Below are 19,571 nucleotides of genomic sequence, written 5' to 3' on the forward strand. Positions count from 1 at the left end.
CTGCACATGAAGCGCTCATATTACGCATGGTGGGCATAGTGAGCGTTTCAATGCAATTCTATGGTGGTGGACTCATCACTAGAGTTGAGCGATACCGTCCGATACTTCAAAGTATCGTATCGGATGGTATCGGCCGATCTTTAAAAAAAGTATCGGTATCGCCGATTCCGATACCGGAAGTCCCATTCAAGTCTATGGGACTTCCGGTATCGGAATAAGAAAAACCCTTTCCTGCCCTTGTACAGCCTCTCTGGGGTCTGTACGGGCCTTTCGGGGGGCTGTGCCGGCCTGCCAGGGGGTCTGTGCAGGCTCCGGTGGTCTGTGCCGGCCTGCCGGTGGTCTGTGCAGGCTCCGGGGGGCTGTGCCGGCCTGCCGGGGGGCTGTGCCGGCCTGCCGGGGGGCTGTGCCGGCCTGCCGGGGGGCTGTGCCGGCCTGCCGGGGGGCTGTGCAGGCTCCGGGGGGCTGTGCCGGCCTGCCGGGGGGCTGTGCCGGCCTGCCGGTGGTCTGTGCAGGCTCCGGGGGTCTGTGCAGGCATCGTCCGATGGGACTACAAGTCCCATCGGGCGATGCCTGCTACCATGACAGTGATTGACACATTAGCCAATGATGGGACAGTAGTAGTCCCATCATCCGGCTAATGTGTTAAATGTAAAAAAAAAAAAAAAAATTACATGCTACATACATACAACATGCATACTACATACATGCTACATTCATACTACATACTACATACATGCTACATTCATACTACATAAATACTACATGCAACATACATACTACATATATACTACATGCATGCTACATACATACTGCATGCTACATACATACCACATATATACTACATACATACTACATGCATGCTACATGCATGCTACATGCTACATACATAACACATATATACTACATGCATGCTACATACATACTACATGCTACTTACTACATATATACTACATGCATGCTACATACTACATGCTACATACATACTACATATATACTACATGCATGCTACATACATACTGCATGCTACATGCATGCTACATACATACTACATACATACTACATGCTACATACATACTACATATATACTACATACATACTACATACATACTACATGCATGCTACATGCATGCTACATACATACCACATACATAACACATATATACTACATGCATGCTACATACATACTACATGCTACATACATACCATATACATACTACATGCATGCTACATACATACTACATGCATGCTACATACATACTACATGCTACATACATACTACATATATACTACATGCATGCTACATACATACTACATGCTACATACATACTACATATATACTACATGCATGCTACATACTACATGCTACATACATACTACATATATACTACATGCATGCTACATACATACTACATGCATGCTACATACATACTACATGCTACATACATACCACATACATACTACATATATACTACATGCATGCTACATACATACTGCATGCTACATGCATGCTACATACATACTACATACATACTACATGCTACATACATACCACATATATACTACATACATACAATACATTCATACAATACATACATAGACATACAGTACATATAACATAGAGTAACATACTTACCAATACTTGTCACATTGTTCCCCGAAGCCATTGTCTTTTCCGGAATAAATATTAACATAACAAACCACAAAAATACTCACCCACGATCCGAAGCAGTCCACGAGTGTGTCCCACGACGATCTTGGATAGAGAACTGCAGCATCAGATGATGCTGCCGTTCTCTACGGGCTGCAGGAATCCAATGACGGAAGATAGGTATCCTTCCGCACTGTATTCCTCCGCCACTTAAAAAAAAAAAAGTCCCTAGTCTCACTTTATGCCATTGCTGTGTGGGAAATTCCCACGCAGCAATGGCATAAAGTGAGACTAGGGACTTTTTTTTTTTAAGTGGCGGAGGAATACAGTGCGGAAGGATACCTACCTTCCGTCATTGGATTCCTGCAGCCCGTAGAGAACGGCAGCATCATCTGATGCTGCAGTTCTCTACCCAAGATCGTCGTGGGACACACTCGTGGACTGCTTCGGATCGTGGGTGAGTATTTTTGTGGTTTGTTATGTTAATATTTATTCCGGAAAAGACAATGGCTTCGGGGAACAATGTGACAAGTATTGGTAAGTATGTTACTCTATGTTATATGTACTGTATGTCTATGTATGTATTGTATGAATGTATTGTATGTATGTAGTATATATGTGGTATGTATGTAGCATGTAGTATGTATGTAGTATGTATGTAGCATGCATGTAGCATGTAGTATGTATGTAGCATGCATGTAGCATGTAGTATGTATGTAGCATGCATGTAGTATATATGTAGCATGTATGTAGTATGTATGTGGTATGTATGTAGCATGTAGTATGTATGTAGCATGCATGTAGTATATATGTAGTATGTATGTAGCATGTAGTATGTATGTAGTATGTATGTAGTATGTATGTAGCATGTAGTATGTATGTAGCATGCATGTAGTATATATGTAGTATGTAGTATGTATGTAGTATGTATGTGGTATGTATGTAGCATGTAGTATGTATGTAGCATGCATGTAGCATGCATGTAGTATGTATGTAGCATGCATGTAGTATGTATGTAGCATGCATGTAGTATGTATGTAGTATGTATGTAGCATGCAGTATGTATGTAGCATGTATGTAGTATGTATGTAGTATATATGTAGTATGTATGTAGCATGTAGTATGTATGTAGCATGTAGTATGTATGTAGCATGCATGTAGTATGTATGTAGTATGTATGTAGTATATATGTAGTATGTATGTAGCATGTAGTATGTATGTAGCATGCATGTAGTATGTATGTAGTATTTTTTTTTTTTTTTTTTAACATTTAACACATTAGCCGGATGATGGGACTACTACTGTCCCATCATTGGCTAATGTGTCAATCACTGTCATGGTAGCAGGCATCGCCCGATGGGACTTGTAGTCCCATCGGACGATGCCTGCACAGACTCCCGGACATCAGCACAGCCCCCCGGCAGGCCGGCACAGCCCCCCGGCAGGCCGGTACAGACCCCCACAGGGTGCACAGACCACCGGCAGGCCGGCACAGCCCCCCGGCAGGCCGGTACAGACCCCCACAGGGTGCACAGACCACCGGCAGGCCGGCACAGCCCCCGGCAGGCCGGTACAGACCCCCACAGGGTGCACAGACCACCGGCAGGCCGGCACAGCCCCCCGGCAGGCCGGTACAGACCCCGGGCAGTCCACACAGCCCCCCGGCAGGCCGGCACAGCCCCCCGGCAGGCCGGCAGAGACCCCCGGAAGGCCCGAAATGACGGCGCATCATGATGCGCACACACCGCGCATCATGATGACGTCAGTCTGTCAATCAACTTTGAACTTCCGATTCCGATGCCGAATTCCGATATTGAAAAAATATCGGAAGTCGGTATCGGAATTCCGATACAGCAAGTATCGGCCGATACCCGATACTTGCGGTATCGGAATGCTCAACACTACTCATCACGATGCTGCAGAATTAATGGACTTGCTGCGGATTTTACCGCTAAGCGACTCCGCAGCGGAAAAATCCACAGCATGGGCACAGCGACTGCGGAATCCCATAGGATTGCATGGGAATGCATTTTTTTAAGCATTTTTTAAGTGTTTCTGCAGTGGCAAAAACACGGCGAAAATACTTAAAAATCGCAACGTGGGCACACAGCATTAATGACCACCAATACGACTTAAAACTGACCTGCAAGATTAAAGAATAGCATCCCCCTATGGATGACAATCCAGCAGCTGTTGGCTGTAAACTATAGCTGACAACTTGCTGCATCAGCCATGATCAGTGTTAGTACAGACCATGTCTGTTTAACCCCTTAAAAACTGCTGTAAATAGTGACTACAGCATCTTGATGGTTAACAGAGTGATGGGTCTTAAACCTCATCGGTACCCTGAGATCTTGATCGTGCGGACCTGATGATTGCAATGGCAATTCATGGCCAAATAATGGCCTTACAGTCTGCCGGCTACAGCAGCCTGCTCAGAAGTTTGAACACTTAGGTAGTAAAAATACATTTTTTCATGTAACTTTACATTAATTCCTGAAAAGCACCTGGAGGGTTAGTAAACTACCTGAAAGCAATTTTTTATACATTGAGGGGTGCGGTTCTTAAATTGATATCACTTTGGGGGATTCCAAAATATAGGACCCCCAAAGTCATTTCAAAACTTAATTGGTCCCTAAAAAAATAAGTTTTGGAAATTTAATTGGAAAAAAAAAAAATAATCAAAAATTACTGCTACATTTTTAACTCTTTAAAATGTTAACAAAATAAGACAACATTTTACAAATGGTGCTGATGCAAAGCAGACATGAGGGAAATGTTATTATTAATGTTTTTATGTGGTGTGACTATGTGGATTAAAGAGGATAATCATTCAAAGTTTGAAAATTGCTAATTTTTTTAAACGTTTTTTTTCAAATTTCTGATATTTTTATAAATAAACACAAAACATATCAAACTAACTTTACCATTATCATAAAGTGTAATGTGTCATAAAAAAAGTCTACAAATCAATGGGATATGTTGAAGCGTTCCAGAGTAAATTGACAACGGTCAGATTTCAAACGGTCATTAAGGGTTTAAACATTTCTCTGTAGTACGCCGATACTCATTATGCGGTTGGAATCTACTGTTTGGGCACATAGCAGAGCTCAGAAGGGAAGAAGCCCTATTTGACCTATTTGATTTCCGGAATGCTAATTTATCTGGAATAGATTGCAGACGCCATGTCATATTTGCAGAGCCTCCGAGGTGGCAAAACAGCAAAAAAAAAAAAAGGACATCATTTTGGAAACTTCACACTTTACAGAATTCATGTAAGGGTGTGGTGAGCATCTTGAACCCAAATTTTTCATTTTCCCAAAGGTCTCAGTATAAATCGATAGAAAAGACCAGTCCAAGCCTTCCCTTGTCTATTCTATTGATTTAATATTATCTCTAACTCCTACTTAAACCACTGTTGGGCTCTATTGTGATTTGATTATTGCTTTTTGTATGCATGCTTGTACAGTTATGTGCACAATAATAGCAGTGTATTTAAAACAAGGGAGAAAATGCTCAATCCTCATAATAGCATTTATTTCCATATACACAAGACGCCTGCGAACAGATATTCCAGCCCAAGCTGACCGGACTACATTCCACAGTTCTTTTGCATTCTTAGGTTTTGTATCAAAACAGCATTTTTATGTCACTCCACAAATTCTTAAATTGGATTGAGGTCTGAGGGTTGGGGTGGCCACTTCATAACATCAATCATGTTGGTCTGGAAGCAGGATGTGATCCACTTGTTGGCGTTTTGGGGTTATTGTCCTGCTGAAACATCAATTTCAAGAGCATTTCTTCTTCAGCATAAGGGAACATGGCCTCCTCCACTGTTTTGATATACTTACGCTGGTCCAAGATGCCTGCTTTGCTATAAATGGGCCCAACTCCACAGTGTGAGAAACATCCCAAACCATTATGCTTGAACCTCCTTGTTTTACAGTCTTCATATTGTACTGTGACATGAAATCAGTGTTTATGGGTCGTCTCACAACTGTCTGTGGTCTTTATATCCAATAAGAACAATCTTGCTCTCATCTGTCCATACAATGTTGCGCCACTTCTCTTTAGGCCGGTCAGTGTGTTCTTTGGCAAACTGTAACCTTTTCAACACGTATTTTTTTTCAGCAGTGGTGCTTTACAAAGATTTCATGCAAATAGTTTGGCTTCATGTAGGCATCTTCTGATGGTTACAGGGCTCTCAGCTAACAAAAGAATTTCTTTACTCTCCCTGGAGCTGATCATTGGATGCTTATTTGCCATTCTTGTGATTCCATGATCTATGGGGATGGTAGTATTTATTTTCCTACCACGTGTTTTGGGTTTTGTTTGGTGTTTTAAAGCATTGGAAATCTTTTTTAGCTGAGCAGCCAATCATTTTTTGCACTTCTTGATATGTTTTTCTCTCTCCAATCATCTTCTTGATCAAAGTTCTTTCTCCTTTGGTACAATGTCTTGGACACAGTTTACTCACTAAGGCTAGTTTCACATTAGTGTATGGAGGAGCTGCTGATGACTGCGGGCTTCCTCCGTGAAGCTCCGCCCTCGGCCGCACCTCCTCCGGTCAGCCGCGCCTCTGTTGGCATGCGGCCTGCGTACTCTCTCGATGAATGCAGATGCCTCCGCATGCGTCTTTTTGACGGTGTGGTGACCTGCGCCAAACGCAGCATGTTGCATTTTGGCGCGCTCGCCGCATCGTCAAAAAGACACATGCGGAGGCATCTGCATTCATCGGCACGGCCTGCGTACCTATTGCTAAAGATAGGGTGCGCAGGCCGCATGCCAACAGAGGCGGGGCTGACCAGAGGAGGTGCTGCCGGGGGCGGAGCTTCATGGAGGAAGCTCGCAGCCGTCTGCAGCTCTTCCATACGCTAGTGTGAAACTTGCCTTTGCAAGGTACATAATTTGCTCCCCTCTTTCTTTAAATAAGGACCATAATTGACACATATTTCTTCACAGAATTACCTTACTAATTGAACTCTACACTTCTAATAATAACACCCTTCATTTCATTAAATGAGTCAATTGCACCAATTATTAGCATGCATGTCTTGATTGTTGATTGGTTATTACTTGCCTACACCTAATCATGATTTTTTTCCCATGTTGTATGATCTTTTCTGCCAAAACAGTAAACACATTAGTGATATTAGACTGCTATTATTTTGCATGTAACTGTATGTGGTCAGTTCATGGGCCATTGGGCCTATGGATTCTCAATTCTAAATATTCTTCTATCTCCATTACATAAATACAAATCTGTATATAAATGCATATTTATTACAGACTTGCAACGTGACTGCCAATTTGTTTCCTGTGTGGGATGGATCTCTGTGTGCCATACTCTTTCACTATATTTTTTTATAATGTCTATGTTTTGTCTTTAGTTAATTACAAATAAAGGTTGTTATATTTTATGTGGGGTTTCTGCTTCCATTGCTTTTGAGTTTATTTCTTTGAGCAACCAGCAGGGCTCGGAAAGGAAGGAACACCATTTGAATTTTGGGGCGCTATTTTCGCTATAATAGATTGCGAACACCTTGTAACATTTTAAATCTCCTAAAATGCCAAAACAGCAAAAAATGCCCACAAGTTACCCAATGTAGGAAACTACATCTCTCGGGAAAGTTCTATAGTAGTATAGTGAGCTTTGAAACACGTAGGAATTGTGTAACATTGGTGTCATGCAATTATTACAATGTTCTATGGAGATCGGTGACATGGGTCAGCGTGAAGGCAAAGACACGGTATGTCAGAATTCAAAGTTATATTGTAACAAAACAAGCTTCAGGTAACACATGGAAACAACAGTGGCTTTAAACGACAGGCAGAGTCAGGAATATGAGGGGTTATCAGTACAAACCGATGATGCGAGTTCAAGTCTGGGAATGCAGGGTCCAGAGACCCGGAGCTCGGACCGGGCTCCTAGCGGACAGCATGTCGCAGCGGAGGTGAGTGCAGAGCAGGTCCAAAGCAGCAGAGTCTTTCAAGTGGAACGTGAATCTGGAAGCAAACGGGGTATCCCGAGGAACCGAAGAGACAAACAAGATACTAGTCCTTCCAACTTGGTAGCAGGTGAGGTACAAGATACTCAAGCAATGTGTAGTGTATACAGCAGACAGGAAACAAGGCATATCAGACAGGAAACAAGATGGCCCCCGCGAAGCCATTAACTCCATCTTAGGTAAGGGCAAAGTCCAGCAGAGGAGAGCATGATGATGTAAATGATATTGTCGGGAGAGTAACTTATTACATAAATTTTTATAGAAGGGTGGTTTCTGACTTTGTGGATTGGTGCCAGACTATCTAGAATTAAATGTAAAGAAAACCAAGGAGATGGTGGTGAGTTATAGAAGGAAAAAAGATGACTAACTACCGATCACTATTGCTGGCCAGGAGGTGGAGATGGTTGAGACCTACAAATATTTGGGGGTTCACCTTGACAGCAAACTTGATTGGAGGTGTCATACAGAGAAGATTCACAAGAAGGGAATAAGCAGACTGTACTTTCTGCGGAGGCTCAGGTCATTCAATGTGTGCAGTAAAATGCTGGAAATGTTCTACCAGTCTGTTGTAGCAAGTGACATCTTTTTTGCTATCAGTTGCTGGGGCAGTAGTGTGTGAGTAGCTGACGCCAATAAGCTCAACAAACTTATCAAGAAGGCAAGCATGACTGTTGGCCTCCATCTTGACTCTTTTGAGGAGGTAGTGGAAGATAGGATTCAAAAGAAGTGTAGGGCTATAATGAACAATAATACACACCCACTATACGGGCTGTTCTTGAATCAGACGAGCACATTCAGCAGCCGTCTAATCCTACTAAGGTGCAAGAAGGAGAAATTCAGGAAATTGTTTGTGCCTACTGCTATGGGAATGTATAACAATTCACTAAGGGTGAAAGATGGCTATGACCTAGGGCCGGCGCACTAATGTAAAGGATCAGAGACTTGTGTACCTTTGTTCGTTACGTATTGTGGTTAGTCATGCGCAAGATCTGCGTCTAGTAATTACTCTATGTAATGCTGTTTGTAATGTATTAATGCTGTTCGTAATGTTTTGCTTGTAATGCTGTTGTAACACTGCTGTGATACCATAATTTCCCTCGGGATCAATAAAGTGTATCGTATCGTAACTAAGGGCAAAAGAGGTACACAGTTCAGATCCTTACATTACTCTCCTCTTTCAAGATGTCCTCAGGGCGACCTCAGGCCTGGTTTATTGGGGTATCTTCTGTGAAACCGTCTGATCAGGCGAGGAGCATGGATGTTCTCCTGATGTTCCCAGGAATTCTTAGGCGGGTACCCTTGCCATTTCACCAAATACTGGAGTTGTCTCCTATGGATCCGGGAATCGATGATCTTCTCCACGATGAATTCTTTTCGTCCGTCAAAGAGAACTGGATCAGGAGGAGTGGAAGTGCGTCAAGGAAAGGGATTTGATACTGCCCTGCCGGTTTTAGCAGGGAGACATGAAAAACAGGATGAATTTTCAGAGAATTAGGCAACTTGAGTCGACAGGCTACAGAACTTACTATGCTGCTGATTTTGTACGGGCCAATGTATTTTTGCCCCAGTTTAGATGTTGGAACCCTGAGCTTCAAGTTCTTTGTTGAAAGCCAAACCCTGTCTCCTACCCTGTATGCTGGTGCTGGTTTATGGAACCTGTCTGCTGCCTTCTTGTATCTCTCCTGGGCTATAGGCAGTGTTTGTTTTAGAGTCTCTAAATTCTGTTGAAGAGACGTGATGCGGTCAGCTACCGCGGGCATGGACATATCTATTGGGAGTCGAGGGAGAATGCTGGGATGATACCCTTTGTTAACGAAGAATGGAGACTGTTTGGTGGATGCCCTCTGCGAATTGTTATATGTGAATTCAGCCAGCGGGAGTAAACTCACCCAATCGTCTTGTAAATGGCACACGTAGCAACGCAAGTACTGCTCCAAGGTCTGGTTGGTCCATTCAGTTTGGCCGTTAGACTGCAGATGGGAAGCAGATGACAAATTTACCTTGATGTCCAGTGCAGCACAGAAGCTTTGCCAAAATCTCGAGGTAAATTGGACCCCTCGATCCAATATTACTTAATCTGGAAATCCGTGTAGCCGAAAAACATTCTGTACAATAAGATCTGCTGTGTTTGGCTGTTGGTAAACCGATGCAGGGGATAAAATGAGCAGCCTTAGTTAATCGGTCGACCAATACTAAAATCGTGTTTTTTCCTTCTGAAGTAGGCAAGTCTACGATGAAGTCCATTGAGATAGACCCCCACGGACGAGATGGAATAGGAAGAGGTTGCAACAGTCCAGTAGGTGAGGAGTGGGGAATTTTTGATCTAGCACATACCTCACATGACGAGACGTAATGTTGAACGTCCTTCCGGTAGGTCGGCCACCAAAAGAAGCAAGACACGAATTCTTGAGTTTTCTGGACTCTTCTATGGCCGGCGATCTTAGAGTCATGCATCTACCTTAGTACACTTAATCTCACCGTTTCGGGAATGTACACACGTTGTCCCTGGAACCAAAGTCTGTTTTTCAGGATTGAATTTACCTGACTAGGTGGCTGGATCAGAAGTGGATCCATAGCATAAGCCTCCTTAATATCCGTTAATAGATCTTGACTGTGTAACACACCAATGAAGTTACTTTCCGAGAGTATGGTCCTCGGGGGCGAGACCGGAGTTGCCTCATCCGACTGAATTCTAGATAGTGCAACAGGCTTCCCGTTGCGAGAGCCCAGCCTATAGGAAATAATGAAATCAAACTGGTTAAGAAACAGATTCCACCAAGCCTGTCTGGGTTTTAGACATCTTGCCGACCTCATGAACTCTGGATTTCGGTGGTCCATGAGTATGACAATCTGTTCGGATGCCCCCTGTAGCAGATGCCTCCATTCTTTGAATGTGGTTATAATGGCCAACAGCTCCTTATTCCCAACATTGTAATTCTTTTCTGCGGGTGACAATTTTTGGGAAAGAAAAGCACAAGTATGTAGAAGATTTTTCTCACTTGTGAGCAAACAAACGGTGTCTTCTTTCGAGTCAGTTGAATGATAGCTGTGACGATCTCCCAAAAATTTTTAATGAACCACCTGTAAAAATTAGCGAATCCAATAAGTTGTTGCACCTCCTTCACTGTCTTGGGAGTTGGCCATTCCTGAATGGCTTGCGTCTTGCTTGCATTCATTATGAGACCCTGAGGAGAAATAATATAACTCAAGAATTGGATTTCCATTTTGTGGAACTCGCATTTCTCAAGCTTGATGTAAAAGTGATTCTGTCGTAGACGATTCAAAACCGTTCTCAAGTGCCACTGATGATCCTCGATGTTGCTGGAAAAATTAAGATGTCATCTAGATAAATCACAACGAAAACATCAAGTATATCTCTGAAAATATCGTTTGCCAAGTGTTGAAACGTAGCAGGTTCGTTACGAAGACCGAAAGGCATAACAAGGTACTCAAAATGTCCATAACGTGACTGAAAAGCCGTTTTCCACTCGTCACCTGAGCGGATCCGTACTAAACTGTATGCTCCCCGAAGATCTAATTTTGTGAAGATCTTAGCGTGTCGTACTCTCTCAAGTAGTTCGGAAATTAATGGGAGCGGATAAGAGTTTCTAATAGTAATTTTGTTGAGCTCTCGGTAGTCGATACACGGTCGGAGTGAGCCGTCTTTCTTTTTGACAAAGAAGATTGGAGCACCTGCTGGGGAGGAAGATGGTTGTATAAATCCTTTAGCTAGACTCCTTGAGAGCTTTCAATTCTGGCCCGGACAAAGGATAAATATTGCCAAACGGAATCACGGCACCAGATAGTAGTTCTACGGGACAATTGTACGGCTGATGTGGTGGCAGTTTGTCCGTGTTTTTTTGTCACAAGCATCTATGAAATCTTGATATTCTGTTGGTAGGTTTAGATCAACTGTGCCTACTGAGCCGACTGAAGCTACTTCTCCTGTTAATAACTGTTTATTTAAAAACTGCAATTCCCTCGTCTCCCAGTTGATAGTAGGGTTATGCAGTTGCAACCATCGTAATCCTAGGATTATGGGGAAGTGCGGGGAAGAAATCAACAAAAAGGAAAGTCTCTGAATGATCCGCCTCCATGTGGACTTTCAACTGTGTAGTTTCAAGATCTACCGGTCCAGATACCAGTGGGGACCCATCCACGGTTTCCATTAACACTGGTGAAGTTTTCGTCTGTGAATGTATACCGTGCTTTTTAGCGAATGAAACATCCATGAAATTACTGCTCGCTCCAGAGTCAACCATAGCGGAACTAGTAACCCAACAGGATTGCACCCATATCTTGATCGGGACATAACAGTGTGAGTCCTTTCTTGACCCGGCCACGGCCAGAGTAGTGGAACTTACTGACAACATGACTGCATTCACAGGTCACGGTGCTTCTGAAATACAGTCAGAAAAGTCGTGATTTCCATTGAACATTTCTTACCTGTGAGAGATTGGAAGAGAAATTACTGAGGATACATCAGAGAAATCACACTCGATTACTGCAGCCGTGATCTTACGATTTTTACTGGGACAAGCTGATATGTAGTGACCCTCCTGAACACTGAGTATTTTTCCGGGTCACATCATGTAACATCCAGCACCCACCTCCGAAATTCCATTGCGTATTCTACGACAGGGCATTTCCCCTGACGGAGAGTTAGTAATGCGTTTTCTGCCGTGACGTTTCGGTTGGGATCATCGAACATCTGACACATTGCGCCAACAAAGTCATTTAGAGAATTTAAACATGCAGAATTTGTTTCAATCAAAGGGTTTGCCCAGGCTAGAGCCTTATTTGCTAACAACATTATCATGGTTAACACCTTGTCCTGTTCAGTTGAAACCTGGGCCGCACGTGCAGTAAACTATAACTGGCACTGATTTACGAACCCACTGAATTTTTCTCTTTCTCCACCAAACCTGAATGGTGGAAGTTTAGGGAAGACTAGACCCGGAGCGGGTGCTGAAGCGGGGCAGGACCTGGAGCTGGAACCAGACCAGGAGCTGCGGCTGTAGTCTCCACATTTGAGAGACGAGCAGCTATGGCTTGAATAGCTGTATCGGCCACATTGGCATTATGATTAGTTTGAGTCTCTAATGCCCCAACTTAGTTTTTATCGTCTGAAGCTCCCCATGAAGTCCCGTGACGTATGTGCATATTTTTTTTATATGCACTTCCATAGACTCTGACCCAGTGAGCTCCATTTTTTTTGAGGCTTGAGTATTCTGTCATGCAATTATTACAATGTTCTATGGAGATCGGTGACGTCGGTCAGAGAGAAGGCAAAGACACGGTATGTCAGAATTCAATGTAATATATATTGTAACGAAACAAGCTTCAGGTAACAGATGGAAACAACATTGGCTTTAAATGACAGGCAGAGTCAGGAATATAAGGGGTTATCAGTACAGACCGATGATGCGAGTTCAAGTCCGGGAATGCAGGGTCTAGAGGTCCGGAGCCCGGACCAGGCTCCTAGCGGAGAGCAGGTCGCAGCGGATGTGAGTGCAGAGCAGGTCCGAAGCAGCAGAATCTTTCAAGTGGAACGTGAATCCTGAAGCAAACGGGGTATCCCGAGGAACTGAAGAGACAAACAAGATACTAGTCCTTCCAGCTTAGTAGCAGGTGAGGTACAAGATACTCAAGAAATGTGTAGTGTGCAGAGTCCCTTTATATATACAGCAGACAGGAAACAAGGCATCTCAGACAGCAAACAAGATGGCCCCCGCAAAGCCATTAACTCCATCTTAGGTAAGGGCAAAGTACAGCAGAACTAAGGGCAAAACAGGTACACAGTTCAGAACCTTAAAAATTGGGCAGTGGAAATGGAAAATACTATTTATTTTGCACACTATAATCTTGCTTTAGCTCGACATTTTTAATTTTTCAAATTGCTAACAGGAGAAAAAGGACCACATAATTTGTTACACAATTATTCCTGAGTATGGTGATACCCTGCATGTGGTTGGAAACTACTTTTCAGCAATAATGCTGAGAATGGAATAAACGCCATATTGAAGAGCAGATTTTCTTTGTAGATGTCACTTAGGCAGAATCCTGAAGTGCCAGAACAGCAGAAACCCTCCCATAAGTGACCCCATTTTACCAACTACACCCTTCATTGAATTAATCTAGGGGTGCACTGAGCATATTGACTCGACAAGGGTTTTACTGATTTTTATACCATTGGTGGGGGTGTGTGTGAAGAAAAGATAATTATTTTTTTTTCCAAAGAAATATTGTTTTAGCCCCAGATTTTTCATTTCACAAGAGAAAATAGAAAAAAAGTCCCCCTAGTATGTTAAACAATTTCTCCTTAATGCGCCAATACCCCATATGTGCCTGTGCAATACTATTTGGCCACACACCAGGGCTTGGGAGTGAATGGCCTGTAGATTTTCCTAGAAATGTTTGCGGACTCCATTTACAGAACCCCTAAGTGCTAGTACAGTAGAAACTCCTCTCAAGTGACATTTTGGAAATTACACCCCTCTGGGAATTCATCTACAAGTGTAAAAAAGATTTTGACTCCATGGGTGATTTTCAGAAGCAAGCACGTAATGGACGTAGTAGAGCAAAAATGCAAATATGACATTGTAGTGCCCAATACATTGTAGTGCCCAGTACATTGTGCCCACTTTATGCTTCTGGAGACTTGCACCTTGTAAATTAAGTGGGCTCTCTTTGCTACAGTAACGCCAAACATGTGACTGCTAACTGCGCTTTACTCATACTGTGGGGATCAGAAGGGAGGGCAATTGGATTTTGGAGTGAAGATGTCATGATCCAGGACGGGATTTCGCTTTGACCCGTCCTGGTTAGACTATGGGTTAATTGTGCTGCCTCTCTCTGGCAGAAGGAGGCTATTTAGTGCTCACTGGACCTGGGTCCGGTGTCAGTTATACTCCTGCCCTCGGCTGAGTTAAGTGACCTCTTGTATATGTGTGCCTTGTGCCTGATAACTTGTTGCCTGCTTGATTGTGATCCGGTTCTGTCCCTGTTACGAGTTCTGCCTGACCCTCTTGTACTGCGCTACCTCTCGTGTATGACTCTCTGCTTGTGACCCGACTTCTCTCTGCTTGTCCCCTTGGTACCACATTGCCCTCTTGTGTATGACCTTTGGCTTTGTCTGACTACCCGTCTGTTTGTCTCTCCTGTACCTCATTTGCCCGTACTGTTGTGACCTCCGTTTTGCCTGACTCTGAGTTGTTGTATGGTGTCCTGTCATATCTGAAAGCAGGACGCTAAGCCCCTGCTCTGATAGGAAGGGTCTCCGGAGTGTCTCCTCACTCACCCATGCTGCACAGTTCTTCCCTTCACCATGCTCTGCATTCTTCCAGACTGTTCTCTAGCCATGTCCTTAGGGCATGTGTGCGTGTGCTCCCGCCCTCTTAACCCCTTTACCCCCAAGGGTGGTTTGCACGTTAATGACCAGGCCAATTTTTACAATTCTGACCACTGTCCCTTTATGAGGTTATAACTCTAAAATGCTTCCATGGGTCCCGGTGATTCTGACTTTGTTTTCTAGACCCCCTAAGGAACTTATCTAGATGTGTGGTGAGCACTTTGAACCCCCAAGGGCTTTACAGAAGATTATAACGCCCGGGCATGAAAATAAAAAAAAAATCATATTTTTTCCACAAACATGATCTTTTAGTCCCCAATTTTTTTATTTTCCCAAGGGTAACAGGAGAAATTGGACCCCAAAAGTTGTTGCACAATTTGTCCTGAGGACGCTGATACCCAATATGTGGGAGAAAACTACTGTATGGGTACACATCGGGGCTCGGAAGGGAAGTAGTGACGTTTTGGAATGCAGACTTTGATGGATTGGTCTGCGGGTGTCATGTTGCCTTCGGAGAGCCCCTGATGTACCTAAACAGTGGAAACTCCCCACAAGTGACCCCATTTTGGAAACTAGACCCCGCAAGGAGCTTATCTAGATGTGTGGTGAGCACTTTGAACCCCCAAGTGCTTCACAGAAGTTTATATTGCAGAGCCATAAAAATAAAAAAAATTTTTTTTCCACAAAAGTGATATTTTTGCCCCTAATTTTTTATTTTCCCAAGGGTAACAGGAGAAATTGGACCCCAAAAGTTGTTGTGCAATTTGTCCTGAGTAGGCTGATACCCCATATGTGGAGGTAAACCACTGCTTGGGCACATGGCAGAGCTTGGAATGGAAGGAGCACCGTTTGACTTTTTCAACGCAGAATAGGCTGTAATTGAGATCAGACGCCATGTTGCATTTGGAGAGCCCCTGATGTCCCCAGTGGAAACCCCCCAATTCTAACTCCAACCCTAATCCCAACACACCCCTAATCTCAGCCTTATCCCTAGCCCTAACCCTAACCCTAGCAGGAAAATGGAAGTAAACACATTTTTTTAAAAATTTTTTCCCGGGTTTTTATGTTTGTTTTTGCATCACCACATTTTGAAAGCTATAATTTTTCCAGATTTTGGCCTACAGAGTTATGTGAGTTCTTATTTTTTATTGGTACCATTTTCGGGCACGTGACATTTTTTGATCGCTTTTTATTCTGATTTTTGGGACACAGAATGAACAAAGACCAGCATTTCATGAATTTCTTTTGGGGGGAGGGCGTTTACACCGCTCCGCGTGTGGTAAAATTGATAAAGGGTATTATTCTTTTGGTCAGTACGATGACAGTGATACTTCATTTATATTTTTTTTTATGTTTTGGCGCTTTTATACAATAAAAATAGTTTTATATAAAAAATAATAATTTTTGCATCGCTTTATTCTGTGAGCTATAACTTTTTTATTTTTTTGCTGATGACGCTGTGTGGCAGCTCGTTTGATCGCGCGTCATTGCACTTTTTGTTCGGCAGTATGATGATAAAGCATTGTTTTTTGCCTAGGTTTTTTTTTATTACTAAAGGGGTTAACTAGTGGGACAGTTTTATAGGGCGGGTCGTTACGGACTCAGCGATACTAAATATGTGTATTTATATTGGGTTTTTTTATTTACAAAAAAATAATTTATTAGGGAATATTTTTTTTTTTTTTATTTAGGAATTTTTTAAAAATGATCTTTACATGTGTTTTTATTTTAACTTTATTATTTTATCCCAATGTGTGACAGCGATCTGACACAGGCACTGTAGCAGGCTTTCTCGGTGCCTGCTCTTAGCAGTCACTGAGGAAGCTGCCTCCCTGCAGGCCCCCGCGGCCATATTGGATCTGGGGGCCTGCAGGGAGGGTCTCAGGGAAGCACTCAGGGAGCCCCCTCTCTGCGCGATTCTTCCCTCTGCCCCGGTACACTGCGATCATGTTTGATCGCAGTGTATGTGCCGGGGGTTCATGTGCCCGGGGTGGTCCGTGTGATAATCAGCTGACACCCGGCCATGATTAGCGGCTCTCCCCCCGTGAGCGCCGCTGATTGTGGTGACGTACTATACCATTCCCGGTCATACAGGCCCGGGTACTGTGGACGGGATAGTAGGTCACATGTCAGAAAGGTGTTAAACGTGTAAAGTATAGCGTGGCACTACTACAAGGTGCACAAGTAGGTTACCCAGACCCAAGTGAATAATGAAGTAACTTGGCACTCAACTGAATGATCCTTTTTGAAAATAAGTTTTTATTGTGGCAGTCACAAAGGACGTTTCGGCCTACAATTGGCCTTTGTCAGTCTGCCGACTGCTGCAGATGATGAAGTTAATGATCCTTCCGCAGGCTCAGCGCGAAAACTTGCTATTTCCTCCCCAGCCAATAGCTTTGTTATATTATGTATATATTGCTTCCTCCTCACTGGGGAGGTGCCTGAATAACCTTCCTGTTTACAGTCTATGTTGTATAAGGTCGCATACCAGTGCAAGTCCTGATTTCTGCTTTCTTGTGCAGATCTTGTTTGCTGCACTCTAGTGTAATTCCTGCCTGCTGCACTCTGATGCAAATCCTGCCTGCCTACTGCACTCTGATGCTAACCCTGTCTGCTGCACTCTGATGCAGACCCTGTCTGCTGCACTCTAACACAAACTCAGTCTGCTGCACTCGGATATGAACTTGGTCAGCTGCACTCTGATGCAAGCTCTGCCTGCTGCTCCATCCAGTCTGTCCTTCTGGGTCCAGCTGCTGCACGACCGTTGGTCTATCCTGGAGTGGCATCTGGCGTTCATCAGGAACCAAGTCTAGCCTCACCATCAGAGGCTCTAGTGAACAATCAGATGATCGCTTAGTCATGCCTCTCCAGGCTCTCAGCGGTCCATGGCACAGTGGTTCCATAAACCTCATCCGTGACAGTATGCTCAGGCCATGGACCCTGCTGTATCCCGGATCACTTCTGATCAGACCATGTATCAAGAGCTCTGTCAACAGAAAAGCAGAAGTTGTCTATGCAGTTGCAGTCCCTGACTACCAAGATGGAGGCCTTAAACATCTCTCCAGAGTCTCCTCATGTTCATGCAACTGGGTCTTCTCTGGAGACCCCTCAGTCAGTCTGCTTAGTTCAAGCTTCAGGTCCCCGACTCGCAGCTCCACCACGCTTTGACAGCAATCCTAAGCTCTGCCATGGGTTCATCAATCAGTGCCAGCTACATTTTGAACCCCTTCCTCATCACTTCCCATCAGACCGTACAAAGGTAGCATTACTTATGTCACATCTTGGAGGTGAGGCCCTGGCGTGGTTGAATACACTATGGGAGAGAGAGTACTCTATCATCTCCAATTTCTCCACATTCATAGAGGGCTGTCAGGTACACCACACTGCACTTGCTCACAGAGCCAGTGCACGTGTGCTGATTACAAAAACTGCCCAAAGATACCTGAGGGGCGGGGCAGCAGTGGTGAAGATGCATGCTTCAGACTAACAGGACCTGAAGCATGTGACTGCTGGGGGCGTGAGCAAAACTCAACAGAGCTAGGAGCTGAAGGGAAACTGTTATGAATGAGTCACCATAGGAGGCAAAAGCAGAAATACAAGCTAAGTCCAGAAAACCAGAGAAGTTGGCAACTATCAGATTGCAGACCCCTGAACCTATCAACACAACTAGCAGTAGCTGTGGGGGGTTCCTACGAAGCCCTAGACCCCTCGATCACAGCCGGAGAATTACATAGGCCTAAAGAAAGAAAGGGGAAATCTAAACTGCCCCAGAGCAGACCCCAAAGCAATAGGCAGCCCCCAACATATAATGACGGTGAAGCAAGATGAAAATACTAACACAGACAGAAAGATAGACTGAGCAAAGATGGGGCCCGCAACTATCTAGATAGGAAAGGACAGGAAGGCTGCTGTCTGCAATCTGCCAAAACCCTATCAAAGACATAAGCCAACAAGCTGATATGAAAAAGGCCCTGAAGCAGCTAGGCTTCAAAAACTAAATCAGCACTCAGGTATTTTCAGAAGACAGAGCTAAATGAATTCAGCACACCCCAGCAGGGAATGGCAGAAATCCAGAAAAACAAAGCAAAACAAAGTCAAAGCACAAAAGCAAAAGGCCGAGCAGCAAACTTAGCTTTAGAGGAGCAGGAATTCAGACTGGTCTCCAAGGATCCCACAGAGAAATCACCCGCAGGGCAGAAGGGCGTCGGCAGCCTTATATCCAGTCCGTAACTCCACTCAGCCAATCATCATCATCAGCTTCAGGTGTTTGATAATCAGGCTCACTACCTTTCTTTACCAGAAGAGGGAGTTCCTCGGGCCTCAGTAATGAAGGGGAAAATGAACCCACAACAGGAAACTCCTTGAAAGGTAACTACGGGACAAGGTTACCAAGGGGGCATAGACAGGGATGTAAACCAGATCAGGCCGGGGTCAAAGCACAAGAAAGCACGACAGTACCAAAGGATTAGACAGAACGGATAATCAGGACGTAGCGAGATCAGTAAACCAGAATGGGCAATAGATGGTACAATAGGAACAAACTGTAACGGAGTAACAATAGCCA

The 19,571-nt window shown here is 43.8% G+C and overlaps 1 protein-coding gene across 1 annotated transcript in view; it reads left to right on the forward strand.

Annotated features, from left to right (window-relative positions):
• LOC141073676 (uncharacterized) overlaps nt 1–19,571 on the forward strand; it is a 502,533-nt gene that overhangs the window by 321,425 nt on the left and 161,537 nt on the right. The gene's annotated exons all lie outside the window — the stretch shown is intronic.

The sequence above is a fragment of the Dendrobates tinctorius genome, unplaced genomic scaffold (genome assembly GCF_039654945.1).
Source record: "Dendrobates tinctorius isolate UK_male_01 unplaced genomic scaffold, ASM3965494v1 ptg000014l, whole genome shotgun sequence".
NCBI lineage: Eukaryota > Metazoa > Chordata > Amphibia > Anura > Dendrobatidae > Dendrobates > Dendrobates tinctorius.